The 26719-nt window shown below is 47.8% G+C and overlaps 18 non-coding genes across 18 annotated transcripts; all 18 read right to left on the reverse strand.

Moving 5' to 3' along the window:
- Positions 1-416: 416 nt before the first annotated feature.
- On the reverse strand, positions 417-607 carry LOC142726311 (U2 spliceosomal RNA). Its single transcript, XR_012876772.1, has one exon. It is a non-coding gene; the product is annotated as a U2 spliceosomal RNA (small nuclear RNA).
- A 1280-nt stretch (positions 608-1887) lies between these two features.
- Positions 1888-2078, reverse strand: LOC142726324 (U2 spliceosomal RNA). The gene has a single exon (XR_012876783.1). It is a non-coding gene; the product is annotated as a U2 spliceosomal RNA (small nuclear RNA).
- A 1284-nt stretch (positions 2079-3362) lies between these two features.
- On the reverse strand, positions 3363-3553 carry LOC142726336 (U2 spliceosomal RNA). The gene has a single exon (XR_012876794.1). It is a non-coding gene; the product is annotated as a U2 spliceosomal RNA (small nuclear RNA).
- A 1292-nt stretch (positions 3554-4845) lies between these two features.
- LOC142726254 (U2 spliceosomal RNA) lies at positions 4846-5036 on the reverse strand. The gene has a single exon (XR_012876721.1). It is a non-coding gene; the product is annotated as a U2 spliceosomal RNA (small nuclear RNA).
- A 1292-nt stretch (positions 5037-6328) lies between these two features.
- On the reverse strand, positions 6329-6519 carry LOC142726266 (U2 spliceosomal RNA). Its single transcript, XR_012876732.1, has one exon. It is a non-coding gene; the product is annotated as a U2 spliceosomal RNA (small nuclear RNA).
- Positions 6520-7799: 1280 nt separating this feature from the next.
- LOC142726278 (U2 spliceosomal RNA) lies at positions 7800-7990 on the reverse strand. The gene has a single exon (XR_012876743.1). It is a non-coding gene; the product is annotated as a U2 spliceosomal RNA (small nuclear RNA).
- A 1300-nt stretch (positions 7991-9290) lies between these two features.
- Positions 9291-9481, reverse strand: LOC142726291 (U2 spliceosomal RNA). Its single transcript, XR_012876753.1, has one exon. It is a non-coding gene; the product is annotated as a U2 spliceosomal RNA (small nuclear RNA).
- A 1300-nt stretch (positions 9482-10781) lies between these two features.
- Positions 10782-10972, reverse strand: LOC142726293 (U2 spliceosomal RNA). Its single transcript, XR_012876755.1, has one exon. It is a non-coding gene; the product is annotated as a U2 spliceosomal RNA (small nuclear RNA).
- A 1288-nt stretch (positions 10973-12260) lies between these two features.
- LOC142726294 (U2 spliceosomal RNA) lies at positions 12261-12451 on the reverse strand. Its single transcript, XR_012876756.1, has one exon. It is a non-coding gene; the product is annotated as a U2 spliceosomal RNA (small nuclear RNA).
- A 1292-nt stretch (positions 12452-13743) lies between these two features.
- Positions 13744-13934, reverse strand: LOC142726295 (U2 spliceosomal RNA). The gene has a single exon (XR_012876757.1). It is a non-coding gene; the product is annotated as a U2 spliceosomal RNA (small nuclear RNA).
- Positions 13935-15242: 1308 nt separating this feature from the next.
- On the reverse strand, positions 15243-15433 carry LOC142726296 (U2 spliceosomal RNA). The gene has a single exon (XR_012876758.1). It is a non-coding gene; the product is annotated as a U2 spliceosomal RNA (small nuclear RNA).
- Positions 15434-16717: 1284 nt separating this feature from the next.
- Positions 16718-16908, reverse strand: LOC142726297 (U2 spliceosomal RNA). Its single transcript, XR_012876759.1, has one exon. It is a non-coding gene; the product is annotated as a U2 spliceosomal RNA (small nuclear RNA).
- Positions 16909-18204: 1296 nt separating this feature from the next.
- LOC142726298 (U2 spliceosomal RNA) lies at positions 18205-18395 on the reverse strand. Its single transcript, XR_012876760.1, has one exon. It is a non-coding gene; the product is annotated as a U2 spliceosomal RNA (small nuclear RNA).
- Positions 18396-19682: 1287 nt separating this feature from the next.
- On the reverse strand, positions 19683-19873 carry LOC142726300 (U2 spliceosomal RNA). The gene has a single exon (XR_012876762.1). It is a non-coding gene; the product is annotated as a U2 spliceosomal RNA (small nuclear RNA).
- A 1283-nt stretch (positions 19874-21156) lies between these two features.
- Positions 21157-21347, reverse strand: LOC142726302 (U2 spliceosomal RNA). The gene has a single exon (XR_012876763.1). It is a non-coding gene; the product is annotated as a U2 spliceosomal RNA (small nuclear RNA).
- A 1276-nt stretch (positions 21348-22623) lies between these two features.
- On the reverse strand, positions 22624-22814 carry LOC142726303 (U2 spliceosomal RNA). Its single transcript, XR_012876764.1, has one exon. It is a non-coding gene; the product is annotated as a U2 spliceosomal RNA (small nuclear RNA).
- A 1280-nt stretch (positions 22815-24094) lies between these two features.
- On the reverse strand, positions 24095-24285 carry LOC142726304 (U2 spliceosomal RNA). Its single transcript, XR_012876765.1, has one exon. It is a non-coding gene; the product is annotated as a U2 spliceosomal RNA (small nuclear RNA).
- A 1296-nt stretch (positions 24286-25581) lies between these two features.
- Positions 25582-25772, reverse strand: LOC142726305 (U2 spliceosomal RNA). Its single transcript, XR_012876766.1, has one exon. It is a non-coding gene; the product is annotated as a U2 spliceosomal RNA (small nuclear RNA).
- Positions 25773-26719: the final 947 nt, after the last annotated feature.

The following is a 26719-nucleotide window of genomic DNA, read 5'->3' on the forward strand; positions in this document are numbered from 1 at the left end:
GGCGAGCGGGCGGGCTGCTTTATTGGCTGTTTGCTGTTCCCCTACTCCACTCCACTATTTGACTGTTGTGCTGCATCAATCAATCAATCAATCAATCAATCAATCAATCAATCAATCAGTGGCTGGCTCAGGTGCAGCTCTTTAACTTACCTAAAAGGGAGGGCGGAGAGAAGACAAGGAAGGTGAATGAGGTGTTCCAATGTGAAATGCCGGAAACACAGAAACACAGACGACACACAACAAGAGGTGGCAATCTATTCATTAATTGCATTTAATCAATGAGCTCATTATCACTCATGCATTGTCCAACAGGTGTTGAAATAATGGGATTAAAAGGGGAGATCCCTTCAGAAAGACAGAAACAATAGCAAAGACAAAAAACACTTTTGGAATCTGCTTTTAGTCAACACATAAGGAAAGGGTGCACCGGTCCTGGAAATACTGCAATACCAGGTCAATGCGTGGAGTGGACAGAGCAAGCTCTATTTCCATCTCCCTGTTCTAAAAATCCATTTAATATATGGTCCCCAGATAGGGGACGTATCAGATATTAAACTGATAAGAACAGATACTACACTTGATCTTAGCCAAAAGGCCGAGAAGCGATAACCCGAACGGGCCGCGCGTTGCCCGAGCCTGCCCGATACTGCTGTTCAGCCCTTGCAGCGATTCAGCCTACTTCTAGGCAATTCCATGGGGCCCTGCAGGCTCACACACTCACAGCTACACGGGAGGTGAATAAAGGCCGGAGAGGAAGCCAGACAGGATTTGCTTCTTTTGCTTGCACCACAATGCAGTGCTGAAAGAGGAGGAATCTACATAAAAACGCCTTCCTGGCAACGCCCAAATGCCCTGCTGCCATGCAGATAAACACTGGCAGCGGCAGCAAGTGCATGCCCACAGCCACCCCTTGTTCCTTCACACCTTGTATCAGCTGTAATCCAGTCCAGTCCAGTGCTGCCTGCTGAGCAGCACTGACCAACACTGCCTGGGCCCAGGATTTTATCTCTGAGGCCCCATTATGATGTCAGAAAGCTGGCTCTGGAATCCTGAGGGCTCCACTATGACACGTGCAAAGTTCCGTCTGAACTTTATATAAGACGGTGAGGCTCAGTCAGTCACTCAGTGTTGCCTGAGAGGGCAACACTGCAACAGCCGGCCGCCAGGCTGTCTTTTTTTTGCACAGCTAGTTGCCTCCAGGAGGCCACAAGAGGGAGACAAGGGAAGGCAAAATGGAAAATAGGCATCCACCAACTTTACAGACAACTTCTCCTTGCTCCTACAACCTCCATCCTTGCACAGTTTGTTATTCTTCTAGGTAACATAGTAACAAATCCAAATTGCTGCTCTCTTTGTAGGCAAGCAAGGCTTTGTTGCAACTGCAATTCTTACTTCTTCTTGAAATGTAGGGACGACAGTACATTCCATCACATCCATCTAGTGTACACAGGTAGGTCCATTGTGGCGGGCAGGCGAGCGGGCGGGCTGCTTTATTGGCTGTTTGCTGTTCCCCTACTCCACTCCACTATTTGACTGTTGTGCTGCATCAATCAATCAATCAATCAATCAATCAATCAATAAATCAATCAGTGGCTGGCTCAGGTGCAGCTCTTTAACTTACCTAAAAGGGAGGGCGGAGAGAAGACAAGGAAGGTGAATGAGGTGTTCCAATGTGAAATGCCGGAAACACAGAAACACAGACGACACACAACAAGAGGTGGCAATCTATTCATTAATTGCATTTAATCAATGAGCTCATTATCACTCATGCATTGTCCAACAGGTGTTGAAATAATGGGATTAAAAGGGGAGATCCCTTCAGAAAGACAGAAACAATAGCAAAGACAAAAAACACTTTTGGAATCTGCTTTTAGTCAACACATAAGGAAAGGGTGCACCGGTCCTGGAAATACTGCAATACCAGGTCAATGCGTGGAGTGGACAGAGCAAGCTCTATTTCCATCTCCCTGTTCTAAAAATCCATTTAATATATGGTCCCCAGATAGGGGACGTATCAGATATTAAACTGATAAGAACAGATACTACACTTGATCTTAGCCAAAAGGCCGAGAAGCGATAACCCGAACGGGCCGCGCGTTGCCCGAGCCTGCCCGATACTGCTGTTCAGCCCTTGCAGCGATTCAGCCTACTTCTAGGCAATTCCATGGGGCCCTGCAGGCTCACACACTCACAGCTACACGGGAGGTGAATAAAGGCCGGAGAGGAAGCCAGACAGGATTTGCTTCTTTTGCTTGCACCACAATGCAGTGCTGAAAGAGGAGGAATCTACATAAAAACGCCTTCCTGGCAACGCCCAAATGCCCTGCTGCCATGCAGATAAACACTGGCAGCGGCAGCAAGTGCATGCCCACAGCCACCCCTTGTTCCTTCACACCTTGTATCAGCTGTAATCCAGTCCAGTCCAGTGCTGCCTGCTGAGCAGCACTGACCAACACTGCCTGGGCCCAGGCTTTTATCTCTGAGGCCCCATTATGATGTCAGAAAGCTGGCTCTGGAATCCTGAGGGCTCCACTATGACACGTGCAAAGTTCCGTCTGAACTTTATATAAGACGGTGAGGCTCAATCAGTCACTCAGTGTTGCCTGAGAGGGCAACACTGCAACAGCCGGCCGCCAGGCTGTCTTTTTTTTGCACAGCTAGTTGCCTCCAGGAGGCCACAAGAGGGAGACAAGGGACTGCAAAATGGAAAATAGGCATCCACCAACTTTACAGACAACTTCTCCTTGCTCCTACAACCTCCATCCTTGCACAGTTTGTTATTCTTCTAGGTAACATAGTAACAAATCCAAATTGCTGCTCTCTTTGTAGGCAAGCAAGGCTTTGTTGCAACTGCAATTCTTACTTCTTCTTGAAATGTAGGGACGACAGTACATTCCATCACATCCATCTAGTGTACACAGGTAGGTCCATTGTGGCGGGCAGGCGAGCGGGCGGGCTGCTTTATTGGCTGTTTGCTGTTCCCCTACTCCACTCCACTATTTGACTGTTGTGCTGCATCAATCAATCAATCAATCAATCAATCAATCAATCAATCAATCAATCAGTGGCTGGCTCAGGTGCAGCTCTTTAACTTACCTAAAAGGGAGGGCGGAGAGAAGACAAGGAAGGTGAATGAGGTGTTCCAATGTGAAATGCCGGAAACACAGAAACACAGACGACACACAACAAGAGGTGGCAATCTATTCATTAATTGCATTTAATCAATGAGCTCATTATCACTCATGCATTGTCCAACAGGTGTTGAAATAATGGGATTAAAAGGGGAGATCCCTTCAGAAAGACAGAAACAATAGCAAAGACAAAAAACACTTTTGGAATCTGCTTTTAGTCAACACATAAGGAAAGGGTGCACCGGTCCTGGAAATACTGCAATACCAGGTCAATGCGTGGAGTGGACAGAGCAAGCTCTATTTCCATCTCCCTGTTCTAAAAATCCATTTAATATATGGTCCCCAGATAGGGGACGTATCAGATATTAAACTGATAAGAACAGATACTACACTTGATCTTAGCCAAAAGGCCGAGAAGCGATAACCCGAACGGGCCGCGCGTTGCCCGAGCCTGCCCGATACTGCTGTTCAGCCCTTGCAGCGATTCAGCCTACTTCTAGGCAATTCCATGGGGCCCTGCAGGCTCACACACTCACAGCTACACGGGAGGTGAATAAAGGCCGGAGAGGAAGCCAGACAGGATTTGCTTCTTTTGCTTGCACCACAATGCAGTGCTGAAAGAGGAGGAATCTACATAAAAACGCCTTCCTGGCAACGCCCAAATGCCCTGCTGCCATGCAGATAAACACTGGCAGCGGCAGCAAGTGCATGCCCACAGCCACCCCTTGTTCCTTCACACCTTGTATCAGCTGTAATCCAGTCCAGTCCAGTGCTGCCTGCTGAGCAGCACTGACCAACACTGCCTGGGCCCAGGCTTTTATCTCTGAGGCCCCATTATGATGTCAGAAAGCTGGCTCTGGAATCCTGAGGGCTCCACTATGACACGTGCAAAGTTCCGTCTGAACTTTATATAAGACGGTGAGGCTCAGTCAGTCACTCAGTGTTGCCTGAGAGGGCAACACTGCAACAGCCGGCCGCCAGGCTGTCTTTTTTTTGCACAGCTAGTTGCCTCCAGGAGGCCACAAGAGGGAGACAAGGGACTGCAAAATGGAAAATAGGCATCCACCAACTTTACAGACAACTTCTCCTTGCTCCTACAACCTCCATCCTTGCACAGTTTGTTATTCTTCTAGGTAACATAGTAACAAATCCAAATTGCTGCTCTCTTTGTAGGCAAGCAAGGCTTTGTTGCAACTGCAATTCTTACTTCTTCTTGAAATGTAGGGACGACAGTACATTCCATCACATCCATCTAGTGTACACAGGTAGGTCCATTGTGGCGGGCAGGCGAGCGGGCGGGCTGCTTTATTGGCTGTTTGCTGTTCCCCTACTCCACTCCACTATTTGACTGTTGTGCTGCATCAATCAATCAATCAATCAATCAATCAATCAATCAATCAATCAATCAATCAATTAGTGGCTGGCTCAGGTGCAGCTCTTTAACTTACCTAAAAGGGAGGGCGGAGAGAAGACAAGGAAGGTGAATGAGGTGTTCCAATGTGAAATTCCGGAAACACAGAAACACAGACGACACACAACAAGAGGTGGCAATCTATTCATTAATTGCATTTAATCAATGAGCTCATTATCACTCATGCATTGTCCAACAGGTGTTGAAATAATGGGATTAAAAGGGGAGATCCCTTCAGAAAGACAGAAACAATAGCAAAGACAAAAAACACTTTTGGAATCTGCTTTTAGTCAACACATAAGGAAAGGGTGCACCGGTCCTGGAAATACTGCAATACCAGGTCAATGCGTGGAGTGGACAGAGCAAGCTCTATTTCCATCTCCCTGTTCTAAAAATCCATTTAATATATGGTCCCCAGATAGGGGACGTATCAGATATTAAACTGATAAGAACAGATACTACACTTGATCTTAGCCAAAAGGCCGAGAAGCGATAACCCGAACGGGCCGCGCGTTGCCCGAGCCTGCCCGATACTGCTGTTCAGCCCTTGCAGCGATTCAGCCTACTTCTAGGCAATTCCATGGGGCCCTGCAGGCTCACACACTCACAGCTACACGGGAGGTGAATAAAGGCCGGACAGGAAGCCAGACAGGATTTGCTTCTTTTGCTTGCACCACAATGCAGTGCTGAAAGAGGAGGAATCTACATAAAAACGCCTTCCTGGCAACGCCCAAATGCCCTGCTGCCATGCAGATAAACACTGGCAGCGGCAGCAAGTGCATGCCCACAGCCACCCCTTGTTCCTTCACACCTTGTATCAGCTGTAATCCAGTCCAGTCCAGTGCTGCCTGCTGAGCAGCACTGACCAACACTGCCTGGGCCCAGGCTTTTATCTCTGAGGCCCCATTATGATGTCAGAAAGCTGGCTCTGGAATCCTGAGGGCTCCACTATGACACGTGCAAAGTTCCGTCTGAACTTTATATAAGACGGTGAGGCTCAGTCAGTCACTCAGTGTTGCCTGAGAGGGCAACACTGCAACAGCCGGCCGCCAGGCTGTCTTTTTTTTGCACAGCTAGTTGCCTCCAGGAGGCCACAAGAGGGAGACAAGGGACTGCAAAATGGAAAATAGGCATCCACCAACTTTACAGACAACTTCTCCTTGCTCCTACAACCTCCATCCTTGCACAGTTTGTTATTCTTCTAGGTAACATAGTAACAAATCCAAATTGCTGCTCTCTTTGTAGGCAAGCAAGGCTTTGTTGCAACTGCAATTCTTACTTCTTCTTGAAATGTAGGGACGACAGTACATTCCATCACATCCATCTAGTGTACACAGGTAGGTCCATTGTGGCGGGCAGGCGAGCGGGCGGGCTGCTTTATTGGCTGTTTGCTGTTCCCCTACTCCACTCCACTATTTGACTGTTGTGCTGCATCAATCAATCAATCAATCAATCAATCAATCAATCAATCAATCAATCAATCAATCAGTGGCTGGCTCAGGTGCAGCTCTTTAACTTACCTAAAAGGGAGGGCGGAGAGAAGACAAGGAAGGTGAATGAGGTGTTCCAATGTGAAATGCCGGAAACACAGAAACACAGACGACACACAACAAGAGGTGGCAATCTATTCATTAATTGCATTTAATCAATGAGCTCATTATCACTCATGCATTGTCCAACAGGTGTTGAAATAATGGGATTAAAAGGGGAGATCCCTTCAGAAAGACAGAAACAATAGCAAAGACAAAAAACACTTTTGGAATCTGCTTTTAGTCAACACATAAGGAAAGGGTGCACCGGTCCTGGAAATACTGCAATACCAGGTCAATGCGTGGAGTGGACAGAGCAAGCTCTATTTCCATCTCCCTGTTCTAAAAATCCATTTAATATATGGTCCCCAGATAGGGGACGTATCAGATATTAAACTGATAAGAACAGATACTACACTTGATCTTAGCCAAAAGGCCGAGAAGCGATAACCCGAACGGGCCGCGCGTTGCCCGAGCCTGCCCGATACTGCTGTTCAGCCCTTGCAGCGATTCAGCCTACTTCTAGGCAATTCCATGGGGCCCTGCAGGCTCACACACTCACAGCTACACGGGAGGTGAATAAAGGCCGGAGAGGAAGCCAGACAGGATTTGCTTCTTTTGCTTGCACCACAATGCAGTGCTGAAAGAGGAGGAATCTACATAAAAACGCCTTCCTGGCAACGCCCAAATGCCCTGCTGCCATGCAGATAAACACTGGCAGCGGCAGCAAGTGCATGCCCACAGCCACCCCTTGTTCCTTCACACCTTGTATCAGCTGTAATCCAGTCCAGTCCAGTGCTGCCTGCTGAGCAGCACTGACCAACACTGCCTGGGCCCAGGCTTTTATCTCTGAGGCCCCATTATGATGTCAGAAAGCTGGCTCTGGAATCCTGAGGGCTCCACTATGACACGTGCAAAGTTCCGTCTGAACTTTATATAAGACGGTGAGGCTCAGTCAGTCACTCAGTGTTGCCTGAGAGGGCAACACTGCAACAGCCGGCCGCCAGGCTGTCTTTTTTTTGCACAGCTAGTTGCCTCCAGGAGGCCACAAGAGGGAGACAAGGGACTGCAAAATGGAAAATAGGCATCCACCAACTTTACAGACAACTTCTCCTTGCTCCTACAACCTCCATCCTTGCACAGTTTGTTATTCTTCTAGGTAACATAGTAACAAATCCAAATTGCTGCTCTCTTTGTAGGCAAGCAAGGCTTTGTTGCAACTGCAATTCTTACTTCTTCTTGAAATGTAGGGACGACAGTACATTCCATCACATCCATCTAGTGTACACAGGTAGGTCCATTGTGGCGGGCAGGCGAGAGGGCGGGCTGCTTTATTGGCTGTTTGCTGTTCCCCTACTCCACTCCACTATTTGACTGTTGTGCTGCATCAATCAATCAATCAATCAATCAATCAATCAATCAATCAATCAGTGGCTGGCTCAGGTGCAGCTCTTTAACTTACCTAAAAGGGAGGGCGGAGAGAAGACAAGGAAGGTGAATGAGGTGTTCCAATGTGAAATGCCGGAAACACAGAAACACAGACGACACACAACAAGAGGTGGCAATCTATTCATTAATTGCATTTAATCAATGAGCTCATTATCACTCATGCATTGTCCAACAGGTGTTGAAATAATGGGATTAAAAGGGGAGATCCCTTCAGAAAGACAGAAACAATAGCAAAGACAAAAAACACTTTTGGAATCTGCTTTTAGTCAACACATAAGGAAAGGGTGCACCGGTCCTGGAAATACTGCAATACCAGGTCAATGCGTGGAGTGGACAGAGCAAGCTCTATTTCCATCTCCCTGTTCTAAAAATCCATTTAATATATGGTCCCCAGATAGGGGACGTATCAGATATTAAACTGATAAGAACAGATACTACACTTGATCTTAGCCAAAAGGCCGAGAAGCGATAACCCGAACGGGCCGCGCGTTGCCCGAGCCTGCCCGATACTGCTGTTCAGCCCTTGCAGCGATTCAGCCTACTTCTAGGCAATTCCATGGGGCCCTGCAGGCTCACACACTCACAGCTACACGGGAGGTGAATAAAGGCCGGAGAGGAAGCCAGACAGGATTTGCTTCTTTTGCTTGCACCACAATGCAGTGCTGAAAGAGGAGGAATCTACATAAAAACGCCTTCCTGGCAACGCCCAAATGCCCTGCTGCCATGCAGATAAACACTGGCAGCGGCAGCAAGTGCATGCCCACAGCCACCCCTTGTTCCTTCACACCTTGTATCAGCTGTAATCCAGTCCAGTCCAGTGCTGCCTGCTGAGCAGCACTGACCAACACTGCCTGGGCCCAGGCTTTTATCTCTGAGGCCCCATTATGATGTCAGAAAGCTGGCTCTGGAATCCTGAGGGCTCCACTATGACACGTGCAAAGTTCCGTCTGAACTTTATATAAGACGGTGAGGCTCAGTCAGTCACTCAGTGTTGCCTGAGAGGGCAACACTGCAACAGCCGGCCGCCAGGCTGTCTTTTTTTTGCACAGCTAGTTGCCTCCAGGAGGCCACAAGAGGGAGACAAGGGACTGCAAAATGGAAAATAGGCATCCACCAACTTTACAGACAACTTCTCCTTGCTCCTACAACCTCCATCCTTGCACAGTTTGTTATTCTTCTAGGTAACATAGTAACAAATCCAAATTGCTGCTCTCTTTGTAGGCAAGCAAGGCTTTGTTGCAACTGCAATTCTTACTTCTTCTTGAAATGTAGGGACGACAGTACATTCCATCACATCCATCTAGTGTACACAGGTAGGTCCATTGTGGCGGGCAGGCGAGCGGGCGGGCTGCTTTATTGGCTGTTTGCTGTTCCCCTACTCCACTCCACTATTTGACTGTTGTGCTGCATCAATCAATCAATCAATCAATCAATCAATCAATCAATCAATCAATCAATCAATCAATCAATCAGTGGCTGGCTCAGGTGCAGCTCTTTAACTTACCTAAAAGGGAGGGCGGAGAGAAGACAAGGAAGGTGAATGAGGTGTTCCAATGTGAAATGCCGGAAACACAGAAACACAGACGACACACAACAAGAGGTGGCAATCTATTCATTAATTGCATTTAATCAATGAGCTCATTATCACTCATGCATTGTCCAACAGGTGTTGAAATAATGGGATTAAAAGGGGAGATCCCTTCAGAAAGACAGAAACAATAGCAAAGACAAAAAACACTTTTGGAATCTGCTTTTAGTCAACACATAAGGAAAGGGTGCACCGGTCCTGGAAATACTGCAATACCAGGTCAATGCGTGGAGTGGACAGAGCAAGCTCTATTTCCATCTCCCTGTTCTAAAAATCCATTTAATATATGGTCCCCAGATAGGGGACGTATCAGATATTAAACTGATAAGAACAGATACTACACTTGATCTTAGCCAAAAGGCCGAGAAGCGATAACCCGAACGGGCCGCGCGTTGCCCGAGCCTGCCCGATACTGCTGTTCAGCCCTTGCAGCGATTCAGCCTACTTCTAGGCAATTCCATGGGGCCCTGCAGGCTCACACACTCACAGCTACACGGGAGGTGAATAAAGGCCGGAGAGGAAGCCAGACAGGATTTGCTTCTTTTGCTTGCACCACAATGCAGTGCTGAAAGAGGAGGAATCTACATAAAAACGCCTTCCTGGCAACGCCCAAATGCCCTGCTGCCATGCAGATAAACACTGGCAGCGGCAGCAAGTGCATGCCCACAGCCACCCCTTGTTCCTTCACACCTTGTATCAGCTGTAATCCAGTCCAGTCCAGTGCTGCCTGCTGAGCAGCACTGACCAACACTGCCTGGGCCCAGGCTTTTATCTCTGAGGCCCCATTATGATGTCAGAAAGCTGGCTCTGGAATCCTGAGGGCTCCACTATGACACGTGCAAAGTTCCGTCTGAACTTTATATAAGACGGTGAGGCTCAGTCAGTCACTCAGTGTTGCCTGAGAGGGCAACACTGCAACAGCCGGCCGCCAGGCTGTCTTTTTTTTGCACAGCTAGTTGCCTCCAGGAGGCCACAAGAGGGAGACAAGGGACTGCAAAATGGAAAATAGGCATCCACCAACTTTACAGACAACTTCTCCTTGCTCCTACAACCTCCATCCTTGCACAGTTTGTTATTCTTCTAGGTAACATAGTAACAAATCCAAATTGCTGCTCTCTTTGTAGGCAAGCAAGGCTTTGTTGCAACTGCAATTCTTACTTCTTCTTGAAATGTAGGGACGACAGTACATTCCATCACATCCATCTAGTGTACACAGGTAGGTCCATTGTGGCGGGCAGGCGAGCGGGCGGGCTGCTTTATTGGCTGTTTGCTGTTCCCCTACTCCACTCCACTATTTGACTGTTGTGCTGCATCAATCAATCAATCAATCAATCAATCAATCAATCAATCAATCAATCAATCAATCAATCAATCAGTGGCTGGCTCAGGTGCAGCTCTTTAACTTACCTAAAAGGGAGGGCGGAGAGAAGACAAGGAAGGTGAATGAGGTGTTCCAATGTGAAATGCCGGAAACACAGAAACACAGACGACACACAACAAGAGGTGGCAATCTATTCATTAATTGCATTTAATCAATGAGCTCATTATCACTCATGCATTGTCCAACAGGTGTTGAAATAATGGGATTAAAAGGGGAGATCCCTTCAGAAAGACAGAAACAATAGCAAAGACAAAAAACACTTTTGGAATCTGCTTTTAGTCAACACATAAGGAAAGGGTGCACCGGTCCTGGAAATACTGCAATACCAGGTCAATGCGTGGAGTGGACAGAGCAAGCTCTATTTCCATCTCCCTGTTCTAAAAATCCATTTAATATATGGTCCCCAGATAGGGGACGTATCAGATATTAAACTGATAAGAACAGATACTACACTTGATCTTAGCCAAAAGGCCGAGAAGCGATAACCCGAACGGGCCGCGCGTTGCCCGAGCCTGCCCGATACTGCTGTTCAGCCCTTGCAGCGATTCAGCCTACTTCTAGGCAATTCCATGGGGCCCTGCAGGCTCACACACTCACAGCTACACGGGAGGTGAATAAAGGCCGGAGAGGAAGCCAGACAGGATTTGCTTCTTTTGCTTGCACCACAATGCAGTGCTGAAAGAGGAGGAATCTACATAAAAACGCCTTCCTGGCAACGCCCAAATGCCCTGCTGCCATGCAGATAAACACTGGCAGCGGCAGCAAGTGCATGCCCACAGCCACCCCTTGTTCCTTCACACCTTGTATCAGCTGTAATCCAGTCCAGTCCAGTGCTGCCTGCTGAGCAGCACTGACCAACACTGCCTGGGCCCAGGCTTTTATCTCTGAGGCCCCATTATGATGTCAGAAAGCTGGCTCTGGAATCCTGAGGGCTCCACTATGACACGTGCAAAGTTCCGTCTGAACTTTATATAAGACGGTGAGGCTCAGTCAGTCACTCAGTGTTGCCTGAGAGGGCAACACTGCAACAGCCGGCCGCCAGGCTGTCTTTTTTTTGCACAGCTAGTTGCCTCCAGGAGGCCACAAGAGGGAGACAAGGGACTGCAAAATGGAAAATAGGCATCCACCAACTTTACAGACAACTTCTCCTTGCTCCTACAACCTCCATCCTTGCACAGTTTGTTATTCTTCTAGGTAACATAGTAACAAATCCAAATTGCTGCTCTCTTTGTAGGCAAGCAAGGCTTTGTTGCAACTGCAATTCTTACTTCTTCTTGAAATGTAGGGACGACAGTACATTCCATCACATCCATCTAGTGTACACAGGTAGGTCCATTGTGGCGGGCAGGCGAGCGGGCGGGCTGCTTTATTGGCTGTTTGCTGTTCCCCTACTCCACTCCACTATTTGACTGTTGTGCTGCATCAATCAATCAATCAATCAATCAATCAATCAATCAAGCAATCAATCAATCAGTGGCTGGCTCAGGTGCAGCTCTTTAACTTACCTAAAAGGGAGGGCGGAGAGAAGACAAGGAAGGTGAATGAGGTGTTCCAATGTGAAATGCCGGAAACACAGAAACACAGACGACACACAACAAGAGGTGGCAATCTATTCATTAATTGCATTTAATCAATGAGCTCATTATCACTCATGCATTGTCCAACAGGTGTTGAAATAATGGGATTAAAAGGGGAGATCCCTTCAGAAAGACAGAAACAATAGCAAAGACAAAAAACACTTTTGGAATCTGCTTTTAGTCAACACATAAGGAAAGGGTGCACCGGTCCTGGAAATACTGCAATACCAGGTCAATGCGTGGAGTGGACAGAGCAAGCTCTATTTCCATCTCCCTGTTCTAAAAATCCATTTAATATATGGTCCCCAGATAGGGGACGTATCAGATATTAAACTGATAAGAACAGATACTACACTTGATCTTAGCCAAAAGGCCGAGAAGCGATAACCCGAACGGGCCGCGCGTTGCCCGAGCCTGCCCGATACTGCTGTTCAGCCCTTGCAGCGATTCAGCCTACTTCTAGGCAATTCCATGGGGCCCTGCAGGCTCACACACTCACAGCTACACGGGAGGTGAATAAAGGCCGGAGAGGAAGCCAGACAGGATTTGCTTCTTTTGCTTGCACCACAATGCAGTGCTGAAAGAGGAGGAATCTACATAAAAACGCCTTCCTGGCAACGCCCAAATGCCCTGCTGCCATGCAGATAAACACTGGCAGCGGCAGCAAGTGCATGCCCACAGCCACCCCTTGTTCCTTCACACCTTGTATCAGCTGTAATCCAGTCCAGTCCAGTGCTGCCTGCTGAGCAGCACTGACCAACACTGCCTGGGCCCAGGCTTTTATCTCTGAGGCCCCATTATGATGTCAGAAAGCTGGCTCTGGAATCCTGAGGGCTCCACTATGACACGTGCAAAGTTCCGTCTGAACTTTATATAAGACGGTGAGGCTCAGTCAGTCACTCAGTGTTGCCTGAGAGGGCAACACTGCAACAGCCGGCCGCCAGGCTGTCTTTTTTTTGCACAGCTAGTTGCCTCCAGGAGGCCACAAGAGGGAGACAAGGGACTGCAAAATGGAAAATAGGCATCCACCAACTTTACAGACAACTTCTCCTTGCTCCTACAACCTCCATCCTTGCACAGTTTGTTATTCTTCTAGGTAACATAGTAACAAATCCAAATTGCTGCTCTCTTTGTAGGCAAGCAAGGCTTTGTTGCAACTGCAATTCTTACTTCTTCTTGAAATGTAGGGACGACAGTACATTCCATCACATCCATCTAGTGTACACAGGTAGGTCCATTGTGGCGGGCAGGCGAGCGGGCGGGCTGCTTTATTGGCTGTTTGCTGTTCCCCTACTCCACTCCACTATTTGACTGTTGTGCTGCATCAATCAATCAATCAATCAATCAATCAATCAATCAATCAATCAATCAATCAATCAGTGGCTGGCTCAGGTGCAGCTCTTTAACTTACCTAAAAGGGAGGGCGGAGAGAAGACAAGGAAGGTGAATGAGGTGTTCCAATGTGAAATGCCGGAAACACAGAAACACAGACGACACACAACAAGAGGTGGCAATCTATTCATTAATTGCATTTAATCAATGAGCTCATTATCACTCATGCATTGTCCAACAGGTGTTGAAATAATGGGATTAAAAGGGGAGATCCCTTCAGAAAGACAGAAACAATAGCAAAGACAAAAAACACTTTTGGAATCTGCTTTTAGTCAACACATAAGGAAAGGGTGCACCGGTCCTGGAAATACTGCAATACCAGGTCAATGCGTGGAGTGGACAGAGCAAGCTCTATTTCCATCTCCCTGTTCTAAAAATCCATTTAATATATGGTCCCCAGATAGGGGACGTATCAGATATTAAACTGATAAGAACAGATACTACACTTGATCTTAGCCAAAAGGCCGAGAAGCGATAACCCGAACGGGCCGCGCGTTGCCCGAGCCTGCCCGATACTGCTGTTCAGCCCTTGCAGCGATTCAGCCTACTTCTAGGCAATTCCATGGGGCCCTGCAGGCTCACACACTCACAGCTACACGGGAGGTGAATAAAGGCCGGAGAGGAAGCCAGACAGGATTTGCTTCTTTTGCTTGCACCACAATGCAGTGCTGAAAGAGGAGGAATCTACATAAAAACGCCTTCCTGGCAACGCCCAAATGCCCTGCTGCCATGCAGATAAACACTGGCAGCGGCAGCAAGTGCATGCCCACAGCCACCCCTTGTTCCTTCACACCTTGTATCAGCTGTAATCCAGTCCAGTCCAGTGCTGCCTGCTGAGCAGCACTGACCAACACTGCCTGGGCCCAGGCTTTTATCTCTGAGGCCCCATTATGATGTCAGAAAGCTGGCTCTGGAATCCTGAGGGCTCCACTATGACACGTGCAAAGTTCCGTCTGAACTTTATATAAGACGGTGAGGCTCAGTCAGTCACTCAGTGTTGCCTGAGAGGGCAACACTGCAACAGCCGGCCGCCAGGCTGTCTTTTTTTTGCACAGCTAGTTGCCTCCAGGAGGCCACAAGAGGGAGACAAGGGACTGCAAAATGGAAAATAGGCATCCACCAACTTTACAGACAACTTCTCCTTGCTCCTACAACCTCCATCCTTGCACAGTTTGTTATTCTTCTAGGTAACATAGTAACAAATCCAAATTGCTGCTCTCTTTGTAGGCAAGCAAGGCTTTGTTGCAACTGCAATTCTTACTTCTTCTTGAAATGTAGGGACGACAGTACATTCCATCACATCCATCTAGTGTACACAGGTAGGTCCATTGTGGCGGGCAGGCGAGCGGGCGGGCTGCTTTATTGGCTGTTTGCTGTTCCCCTACTCCACTCCACTATTTGACTGTTGTGCTGCATCAATCAATCAATCAATCAATCAATCAATCAATCAATCAATCAATCAATCAATCAAGCAATCAATCAATCAGTGGCTGGCTCAGGTGCAGCTCTTTAACTTACCTAAAAGGGAGGGCGGAGAGAAGACAAGGAAGGTGAATGAGGTGTTCCAATGTGAAATGCCGGAAACACAGAAACACAGACGACACACAACAAGAGGTGGCAATCTATTCATTAATTGCATTTAATCAATGAGCTCATTATCACTCATGCATTGTCCAACAGGTGTTGAAATAATGGGATTAAAAGGGGAGATCCCTTCAGAAAGACAGAAACAATAGCAAAGACAAAAAACACTTTTGGAATCTGCTTTTAGTCAACACATAAGGAAAGGGTGCACCGGTCCTGGAAATACTGCAATACCAGGTCAATGCGTGGAGTGGACAGAGCAAGCTCTATTTCCATCTCCCTGTTCTAAAAATCCATTTAATATATGGTCCCCAGATAGGGGACGTATCAGATATTAAACTGATAAGAACAGATACTACACTTGATCTTAGCCAAAAGGCCGAGAAGCGATAACCCGAACGGGCCGCGCGTTGCCCGAGCCTGCCCGATACTGCTGTTCAGCCCTTGCAGCGATTCAGCCTACTTCTAGGCAATTCCATGGGGCCCTGCAGGCTCACACACTCACAGCTACACGGGAGGTGAATAAAGGCCGGAGAGGAAGCCAGACAGGATTTGCTTCTTTTGCTTGCACCACAATGCAGTGCTGAAAGAGGAGGAATCTACATAAAAACGCCTTCCTGGCAACGCCCAAATGCCCTGCTGCCATGCAGATAAACACTGGCAGCGGCAGCAAGTGCATGCCCACAGCCACCCCTTGTTCCTTCACACCTTGTATCAGCTGTAATCCAGTCCAGTCCAGTGCTGCCTGCTGAGCAGCACTGACCAACACTGCCTGGGCCCAGGCTTTTATCTCTGAGGCCCCATTATGATGTCAGAAAGCTGGCTCTGGAATCCTGAGGGCTCCACTATGACACGTGCAAAGTTCCGTCTGAACTTTATATAAGACGGTGAGGCTCAGTCAGTCACTCAGTGTTGCCTGAGAGGGCAACACTGCAACAGCCGGCCGCCAGGCTGTCTTTTTTTTGCACAGCTAGTTGCCTCCAGGAGGCCACAAGAGGGAGACAAGGGACTGCAAAATGGAAAATAGGCATCCACCAACTTTACAGACAACTTCTCCTTGCTCCTACAACCTCCATCCTTGCACAGTTTGTTATTCTTCTAGGTAACATAGTAACAAATCCAAATTGCTGCTCTCTTTGTAGGCAAGCAAGGCTTTGTTGCAACTGCAATTCTTACTTCTTCTTGAAATGTAGGGACGACAGTACATTCCATCACATCCATCTAGTGTACACAGGTAGGTCCATTGTGGCGGGCAGGCGAGCGGGCGGGCTGCTTTATTGGCTGTTTGCTGTTCCCCTACTCCACTCCACTATTTGACTGTTGTGCTGCATCAATCAATCAATCAATCAATCAATCAATCAATCAATCAATCAATCAGTGGCTGGCTCAGGTGCAGCTCTTTAACTTACCTAAAAGGGAGGGCGGAGAGAAGACAAGGAAGGTGAATGAGGTGTTCCAATGTGAAATGCCGGAAACACAGAAACACAGACGACACACAACAAGAGGTGGCAATCTATTCATTAATTGCATTTAATCAATGAGCTCATTATCACTCATGCATTGTCCAACAGGTGTTGAAATAATGGGATTAAAAGGGGAGATCCCTTCAGAAAGACAGAAACAATAGCAAAGACAAAAAACACTTTTGGAATCTGCTTTTAGTCAACACATAAGGAAAGGGTGCACCGGTCCTGGAAATACTGCAATACCAGGTCAATGCGTGGAGTGGACAGAGCAAGCTCTATTTCCATCTCCCTGTTCTAAAAATCCATTTAATATATGGTCCCCAGATAGGGGACGTATCAGATATTAAACTGATAAGAACAGATACTACACTTGATCTTAGCCAAAAGGCCGAGAAGCGATAACCCGAACGGGCCGCGCGTTGCCCGAGCCTGCCCGATACTGCTGTTCAGCCCTTGCAGCGATTCAGCCTACTTCTAGGCAATTCCATGGGGCCCTGCAGGCTCACACACTCACAGCTACACGGGAGGTGAATAAAGGCCGGAGAGGAAGCCAGACAGGATTTGCTTCTTTTGCTTGCACCACAATGCAGTGCTGAAAGAGGAGGAATCTACATAAAAACGCCTTCCTGGCAACGCCCAAATGCCCTGCTGCCACGCAGATAAACACTGGCAGCGGCAGCAAGTGCATGCCCACAGCCACCCCTTGTTCCTTCACACCTTGTATCAGCTGTAATCCAGTCCAGTCCAGTGCTGCCTGCTGAGCAGCACTGACCAACACTGCCTGGGCCCAGGCTTTTATCTCTGAGGCCCCATTATGATGTCAGAAAGCTGGCTCTGGAATCCTGAGGGCTCCACTATGACACGTGCAAAGTTCCGTCTGAACTTTATATAAGACGGTGAGGCTCAGTCAGTCACTCAGTGTTGCCTGAGAGGGCAACACTGCAACAGCCGGCCGCCAGGCTGTCTTTTTTTTGCACAGCTAGTTGCCTCCAGGAGGCCACAAGAGGGAGACAAGGGACTGCAAAATGGAAAATAGGCATCCACCAACTTTACAGACAACTTCTCCTTGCTCCTACAACCTCCATCCTTGCACAGTTTGTTATTCTTCTAGGTAACATAGTAACAAATCCAAATTGCTGCTCTCTTTGTAGGCAAGCAAGGCTTTGTTGCAACTGCAATTCTTACTTCTTCTTGAAATGTAGGGACGACAGTACATTCCATCACATCCATCTAGTGTACACAGGTAGGTCCATTGTGGCGGGCAGGCGAGCGGGCGGGCTGCTTTATTGGCTGTTTGCTGTTCCCCTACTCCACTCCACTATTTGACTGTTGTGCTGCATCAATCAATCAATCAATCAATCAATCAATCAATCAATCAATCAAGCAATCAATCAATCAGTGGCTGGCTCAGGTGCAGCTCTTTAACTTACCTAAAAGGGAGGGCGGAGAGAAGACAAGGAAGGTGAATGAGGTGTTCCAATGTGAAATGCCGGAAACACAGAAACACAGACGACACACAACAAGAGGTGGCAATCTATTCATTAATTGCATTTAATCAATGAGCTCATTATCACTCATGCATTGTCCAACAGGTGTTGAAATAATGGGATTAAAAGGGGAGATCCCTTCAGAAAGACAGAAACAATAGCAAAGACAAAAAACACTTTTGGAATCTGCTTTTAGTCAACACATAAGGAAAGGGTGCACCGGTCCTGGAAATACTGCAATACCAGGTCAATGCGTGGAGTGGACAGAGCAAGCTCTATTTCCATCTCCCTGTTCTAAAAATCCATTTAATATATGGTCCCCAGATAGGGGACGTATCAGATATTAAACTGATAAGAACAGATACTACACTTGATCTTAGCCAAAAGGCCGAGAAGCGATAACCCGAACGGGCCGCGCGTTGCCCGAGCCTGCCCGATACTGCTGTTCAGCCCTTGCAGCGATTCAGCCTACTTCTAGGCAATTCCATGGGGCCCTGCAGGCTCACACACTCACAGCTACACGGGAGGTGAATAAAGGCCGGAGAGGAAGCCAGACAGGATTTGCTTCTTTTGCTTGCACCACAATGCAGTGCTGAAAGAGGAGGAATCTACATAAAAACGCCTTCCTGGCAACGCCCAAATGCCCTGCTGCCATGCAGATAAACACTGGCAGCGGCAGCAAGTGCATGCCCACAGCCACCCCTTGTTCCTTCACACCTTGTATCAGCTGTAATCCAGTCCAGTCCAGTGCTGCCTGCTGAGCAGCACTGACCAACACTGCCTGGGCCCAGGCTTTTATCTCTGAGGCCCCATTATGATGTCAGAAAGCTGGCTCTGGAATCCTGAGGGCTCCACTATGACACGTGCAAAGTTCCGTCTGAACTTTATATAAGACGGTGAGGCTCAGTCAGTCACTCAGTGTTGCCTGAGAGGGCAACACTGCAACAGCCGGCCGCCAGGCTGTCTTTATTTGCACAGCTAGTTGCCTCCAGGAGGCCACAAGAGGGAGACAAGGGACTGCAAAATGGAAAATAGGCATCCACCAACTTTACAGACAACTTCTCCTTGCTCCTACAACCTCCATCCTTGCACAGTTTGTTATTCTTCTAGGTAACATAGTAGCAAATCCAAATTGCTGCTCTCTTTGTAGGCAAGCAAGGCTTTGTTGCAACTGCAATTCTTACTTCTTCTTGAAATGTAGGGACGACAGTACATTCCATCACATCCATCTAGTGTACACAGGTAGGTCCATTGTGGCGGGCAGGCGAGCGGGCGGGCTGCTTTATTGGCTGTTTGCTGTTCCCCTACTCCACTCCACTATTTGACTGTTGTGCTGCATCAATCAATCAATCAATCAATCAATCAATCAATCAATCAATCAATCAATCAGTGGCTGGCTCAGGTGCAGCTCTTTAACTTACCTAAAAGGGAGGGCGGAGAGAAGACAAGGAAGGTGAATGAGGTGTTCCAATGTGAAATGCCGGAAACACAGAAACACAGACGACACACAACAAGAGGTGGCAATCTATTCATTAATTGCATTTAATCAATGAGCTCATTATCACTCATGCATTGTCCAACAGGTGTTGAAATAATGGGATTAAAAGGGGAGATCCCTTCAGAAAGACAGAAACAATAGCAAAGACAAAAAACACTTTTGGAATCTGCTTTTAGTCAACACATAAGGAAAGGGTGCACCGGTCCTGGAAATACTGCAATACCAGGTCAATGCGTGGAGTGGACAGAGCAAGCTCTATTTCCATCTCCCTGTTCTAAAAATCCATTTAATATATGGTCCCCAGATAGGGGACGTATCAGATATTAAACTGATAAGAACAGATACTACACTTGATCTTAGCCAAAAGGCCGAGAAGCGATAACCCGAACGGGCCGCGCGTTGCCCGAGCCTGCCCGATACTGCTGTTCAGCCCTTGCAGCGATTCAGCCTACTTCTAGGCAATTCCATGGGGCCCTGCAGGCTCACACACTCACAGCTACACGGGAGGTGAATAAAGGCCGGAGAGGAAGCCAGACAGGATTTGCTTCTTTTGCTTGCACCACAATGCAGTGCTGAAAGAGGAGGAATCTACATAAAAACGCCTTCCTGGCAACGCCCAAATGCCCTGCTGCCATGCAGATAAACACTGGCAGCGGCAGCAAGTGCATGCCCACAGCCACCCCTTGTTCCTTCACACCTTGTATCAGCTGTAATCCAGTCCAGTCCAGTGCTGCCTGCTGAGCAGCACTGACCAACACTGCCTGGGCCCAGGCTTTTATCTCTGAGGCCCCATTATGATGTCAGAAAGCTGGCTCTGGAATCCTGAGGGCTCCACTATGACACGTGCAAAGTTCCGTCTGAACTTTATATAAGACGGTGAGGCTCAGTCAGTCACTCAGTGTTGCCTGAGAGGGCAACACTGCAACAGCCGGCCGCCAGGCTGTCTTTATTTGCACAGCTAGTTGCCTCCAGGAGGCCACAAGAGGGAGACAAGGGACTGCAAAATGGAAAATAGGCATCCACCAACTTTACAGACAACTTCTCCTTGCTCCTACAACCTCCATCCTTGCACAGTTTGTTATTCTTCTAGGTAACATAGTAACAAATCCAAATTGCTGCTCTCTTTGTAGGCAAGCAAGGCTTTGTTGCAACTGCAATTCTTACTTCTTCTTGAAATGTAGGGACGACAGTACATTCCATCACATCCATCTAGTGTACACAGGTAGGTCCATTGTGGCGGGCAGGCGAGCGGGCGGGCTGCTTTATTGGCTGTTTGCTGTTCCCCTACTCCACTCCACTATTTGACTGTTGTGCTGCATCAATCAATCAATCAATCAATCAATCAATCAATCAATCAATCAATCAGTGGCTGGCTCAGGTGCAGCTCTTTAACTTACCTAAAAGGGAGGGCGGAGAGAAGACAAGGAAGGTGAATGAGGTGTTCCAATGTGAAATGCCGGAAACACAGAAACACAGACGACACACAACAAGAGGTGGCAATCTATTCATTAATTGCATTTAATCAATGAGCTCATTATCACTCATGCATTGTCCAACAGGTGTTGAAATAATGGGATTAAAAGGGGAGATCCCTTCAGAAAGACAGAAACAATAGCAAAGACAAAAAACACTTTTGGAATCTGCTTTTAGTCAACACATAAGGAAAGGGTGCACCGGTCCTGGAAATACTGCAATACCAGGTCAATGCGTGGAGTGGACAGAGCAAGCTCTATTTCCATCTCCCTGTTCTAAAAATCCATTTAATATATGGTCCCCAGATAGGGGACGTATCAGATATTAAACTGATAAGAACAGATACTACACTTGATCTTAGCCAAAAGGCCGAGAAGCGATAACCCGAACGGGCCGCGCGTTGCCCGAGCCTGCCCGATACTGCTGTTCAGCCCTTGCAGCGATTCAGCCTACTTCTAGGCAATTCCATGGGGCCCTGCAGGCTCACACACTCACAGCTACACGGGAGGTGAATAAAGGCCGGAGAGGAAGCCAGACAGGATTTGCTTCTTTTGCTTGCACCACAATGCAGTGCTGAAAGAGGAGGAATCTACATAAAAACGCCTTCCTGGCAACGCCCAAATGCCCTGCTGCCATGCAGATAAACACTGGCAGCGGCAGCAAGTGCATGCCCACAGCCACCCCTTGTTCCTTCACACCTTGTATCAGCTGTAATCCAGTCCAGTCCAGTGCTGCCTGCTGAGCAGCACTGACCAACACTGCCTGGGCCCAGGCTTTTATCTCTGAGGCCCCATTATGATGTCAGAAAGCTGGCTCTGGAATCCTGAGGGCTCCACTATGACACGTGCAAAGTTCCGTCTGAACTTTATATAAGACGGTGAGGCTCAGTCAGTCACTCAGTGTTGCCTGAGAGGGCAACACTGCAACAGCCGGCCGCCAGGCTGTCTTTTTTTTGCACAGCTAGTTGCCTCCAGGAGGCCACAAGAGGGAGACAAGGGACTGCAAAATGGAAAATAGGCATCCACCAACTTTACAGACAACTTCTCCTTGCTCCTACAACCTCCATCCTTGCACAGTTTGTTATTCTTCTAGGTAACATAGTAACAAATCCAAATTGCTGCTCTCTTTGTAGGCAAGCAAGGCTTTGTTGCAACTGCAATTCTTACTTCTTCTTGAAATGTAGGGACGACAGTACATTCCATCACATCCATCTAGTGTACACAGGTAGGTCCATTGTGGCGGGCAGGCGAGCGGGCGGGCTGCTTTATTGGCTGTTTGCTGTTCCCCTACTCCACTCCACTATTTGACTGTTGTGCTGCATCAATCAATCAATCAATCAATCAATCAATCAATCAATCAGTGGCTGGCTCAGGTGCAGCTCTTTAACTTACCTAAAAGGGAGGGCGGAGAGAAGACAAGGAAGGTGAATGAGGTGTTCCAATGTGAAATGCCGGAAACACAGAAACACAGACGACACACAACAAGAGGTGGCAATCTATTCATTAATTGCATTTAATCAATGAGCTCATTATCACTCATGCATTGTCCAACAGGTGTTGAAATAATGGGATTAAAAGGGGAGATCCCTTCAGAAAGACAGAAACAATAGCAAAGACAAAAAACACTTTTGGAATCTGCTTTTAGTCAACACATAAGGAAAGGGTGCACCGGTCCTGGAAATACTGCAATACCAGGTCAATGCGTGGAGTGGACAGAGCAAGCTCTATTTCCATCTCCCTGTTCTAAAAATCCATTTAATATATGGTCCCCAGATAGGGGACGTATCAGATATTAAACTGATAAGAACAGATACTACACTTGATCTTAGCCAAAAGGCCGAGAAGCGATAACCCGAACGGGCCGCGCGTTGCCCGAGCCTGCCCGATACTGCTGTTCAGCCCTTGCAGCGATTCAGCCTACTTCTAGGCAATTCCATGGGGCCCTGCAGGCTCACACACTCACAGCTACACGGGAGGTGAATAAAGGCCGGAGAGGAAGCCAGACAGGATTTGCTTCTTTTGCTTGCACCACAATGCAGTGCTGAAAGAGGAGGAATCTACATAAAAACGCCTTCCTGGCAACGCCCAAATGCCCTGCTGCCATGCAGATAAACACTGGCAGCGGCAGCAAGTGCATGCCCACAGCCACCCCTTGTTCCTTCACACCTTGTATCAGCTGTAATCCAGTCCAGTCCAGTGCTGCCTGCTGAGCAGCACTGACCAACACTGCCTGGGCCCAGGCTTTTATCTCTGAGGCCCCATTATGATGTCAGAAAGCTGGCTCTGGAATCCTGAGGGCTCCACTATGACACGTGCAAAGTTCCGTCTGAACTTTATATAAGACGGTGAGGCTCAGTCAGTCACTCAGTGTTGCCTGAGAGGGCAACACTGCAACAGCCGGCCGCCAGGCTGTCTTTTTTTTGCACAGCTAGTTGCCTCCAGGAGGCCACAAGAGGGAGACAAGGGACTGCAAAATGGAAAATAGGCATCCACCAACTTTACAGACAACTTCTCCTTGCTCCTACAACCTCCATCCTTGCACAGTTTGTTATTCTTCTAGGTAACATAGTAACAAATCCAAATTGCTGCTCTCTTTGTAGGCAAGCAAGGCTTTGTTGCAACTGCAATTCTTACTTCTTCTTGAAATGTAGGGACGACAGTACATTCCATCACATCCATCTAGTGTACACAGGTAGGTCCATTGTGGCGGGCAGGCGAGCGGGCGGGCTGCTTTATTGGCTGTTTGCTGTTCCCCTACTCCACTCCACTATTTGACTGTTGTGCTGCATCAATCAATCAATCAATCAATCAATCAATCAATCAATCAATCAGTGGCTGGCTCAGGTGCAGCTCTTTAACTTACCTAAAAGGGAGGGCGGAGAGAAGACAAGGAAGGTGAATGAGGTGTTCCAATGTGAAATGCCGGAAACACAGAAACACAGACGACACACAACAAGAGGTGGCAATCTATTCATTAATTGCATTTAATCAATGAGCTCATTATCACTCATGCATTGTCCAACAGGTGTTGAAATAATGGGATTAAAAGGGGAGATCCCTTCAGAAAGACAGAAACAATAGCAAAGACAAAAAACACTTTTGGAATCTGCTTTTAGTCAACACATAAGGAAAGGGTGCACCGGTCCTGGAAATACTGCAATACCAGGTCAATGCGTGGAGTGGACAGAGCAAGCTCTATTTCCATCTCCCTGTTCTAAAAATCCATTTAATATATGGTCCCCAGATAGGGGACGTATCAGATATTAAACTGATAAGAACAGATACTACACTTGATCTTAGCCAAAAGGCCGAGAAGCGATAACCCGAACGGGCCGCGCGTTGCCCGAGCCTGCCCGATACTGCTGTTCAGCCCTTGCAGCGATTCAGCCTACTTCTAGGCAATTCCATGGGGCCCTGCAGGCTCACACACTCACAGCTACACGGGAGGTGAATAAAGGCCGGAGAGGAAGCCAGACAGGATTTGCTTCTTTTGCTTGCACCACAATGCAGTGCTGAAAGAGGAGGAATCTACATAAAAACGCCTTCCTGGCAACGCCCAAATGCCCTGCTGCCATGCAGATAAACACTGGCAGCGGCAGCAAGTGCATGCCCACAGCCACCCCTTGTTCCTTCACACCTTGTATCAGCTGTAATCCAGTCCAGTCCAGTGCTGCCTGCTGAGCAGCACTGACCAACACTGCCTGGGCCCAGGCTTTTATCTCTGAGGCCCCATTATGATGTCAGAAAGCTGGCTCTGGAATCCTGAGGGCTCCACTATGACACGTGCAAAGTTCCGTCTGAACTTTATATAAGACGGTGAGGCTCAGTCAGTCACTCAGTGTTGCCTGAGAGGGCAACACTGCAACAGCCGGCCGCCAGGCTGTCTTTTTTTTGCACAGCTAGTTGCCTCCAGGAGGCCACAAGAGGGAGACAAGGGACTGCAAAATGGAAAATAGGCATCCACCAACTTTACAGACAACTTCTCCTTGCTCCTACAACCTCCATCCTTGCACAGTTTGTTATTCTTCTAGGTAACATAGTAACAAATCCAAATTGCTGCTCTCTTTGTAGGCAAGCAAGGCTTTGTTGCAACTGCAATTCTTACTTCTTCTTGAAATGTAGGGACGACAGTACATTCCATCACATCCATCTAGTGTACACAGGTAGGTCCATTGTGGCGGGCAGGCGAGCGGGCGGGCTGCTTTATTGGCTGTTTGCTGTTCCCCTACTCCACTCCACTATTTGACTGTTGTGCTGCATCAATCAATCAATCAATCAATCAATCAATCAATCAATCAATCAATCAATCAATCAATCAGTGGCTGGCTCAGGTGCAGCTCTTTAACTTACCTAAAAGGGAGGGCGGAGAGAAGACAAGGAAGGTGAATGAGGTGTTCCAATGTGAAATGCCGGAAACACAGAAACACAGACGACACACAACAAGAGGTGGCAATCTATTCATTAATTGCATTTAATCAATGAGCTCATTATCACTCATGCATTGTCCAACAGGTGTTGAAATAATGGGATTAAAAGGGGAGATCCCTTCAGAAAGACAGAAACAATAGCAAAGACAAAAAACACTTTTGGAATCTGCTTTTAGTCAACACATAAGGAAAGGGTGCACCGGTCCTGGAAATACTGCAATACCAGGTCAATGCGTGGAGTGGACAGAGCAAGCTCTATTTCCATCTCCCTGTTCTAAAAATCCATTTAATATATGGTCCCCAGATAGGGGACGTATCAGATATTAAACTGATAAGAACAGATACTACACTTGATCTTAGCCAAAAGGCCGAGAAGCGATAACCCGAACGGGCCGCGCGTTGCCCGAGCCTGCCCGATACTGCTGTTCAGCCCTTGCAGCGATTCAGCCTACTTCTAGGCAATTCCATGGGGCCCTGCAGGCTCACACACTCACAGCTACACGGGAGGTGAATAAAGGCCGGAGAGGAAGCCAGACAGGATTTGCTTCTTTTGCTTGCACCACAATGCAGTGCTGAAAGAGGAGGAATCTACATAAAAACGCCTTCCTGGCAACGCCCAAATGCCCTGCTGCCATGCAGATAAACACTGGCAGCGGCAGCAAGTGCATGCCCACAGCCACCCCTTGTTCCTTCACACCTTGTATCAGCTGTAATCCAGTCCAGTCCAGTGCTGCCTGCTGAGCAGCACTGACCAACACTGCCTGGGCCCAGGCTTTTATCTCTGAGGCCCCATTATGATGTCAGAAAGCTGGCTCTGGAATCCTGAGGGCTCCACTATGACACGTGCAAAGTTCCGTCTGAACTTTATATAAGACGGTGAGGCTCAGTCAGTCACTCAGTGTTGCCTGAGAGGGCAACACTGCAACAGCCGGCCGCCAGGCTGTCTTTTTTTTGCACAGCTAGTTGCCTCCAGGAGGCCACAAGAGGGAGACAAGGGACTGCAAAATGGAAAATAGGCATCCACCAACTTTACAGACAACTTCTCCTTGCTCCTACAACCTCCATCCTTGCACAGTTTGTTATTCTTCTAGGTAACATAGTAACAAATCCAAATTGCTGCTCTCTTTGTAGGCAAGCAAGGCTTTGTTGCAACTGCAATTCTTACTTCTTCTTGAAATGTAGGGACGACAGTACATTCCATCACATCCATCTAGTGTACACAGGTAGGTCCATTGTGGCGGGCAGGCGAGCGGGCGGGCTGCTTTATTGGCTGTTTGCTGTTCCCCTACTCCACTCCACTATTTGACTGTTGTGCTGCATCAATCAA

This window comes from Rhinoderma darwinii, unplaced genomic scaffold (assembly GCF_050947455.1).
Source record: "Rhinoderma darwinii isolate aRhiDar2 unplaced genomic scaffold, aRhiDar2.hap1 Scaffold_621, whole genome shotgun sequence".
Lineage (NCBI taxonomy): Eukaryota > Metazoa > Chordata > Amphibia > Anura > Rhinodermatidae > Rhinoderma > Rhinoderma darwinii.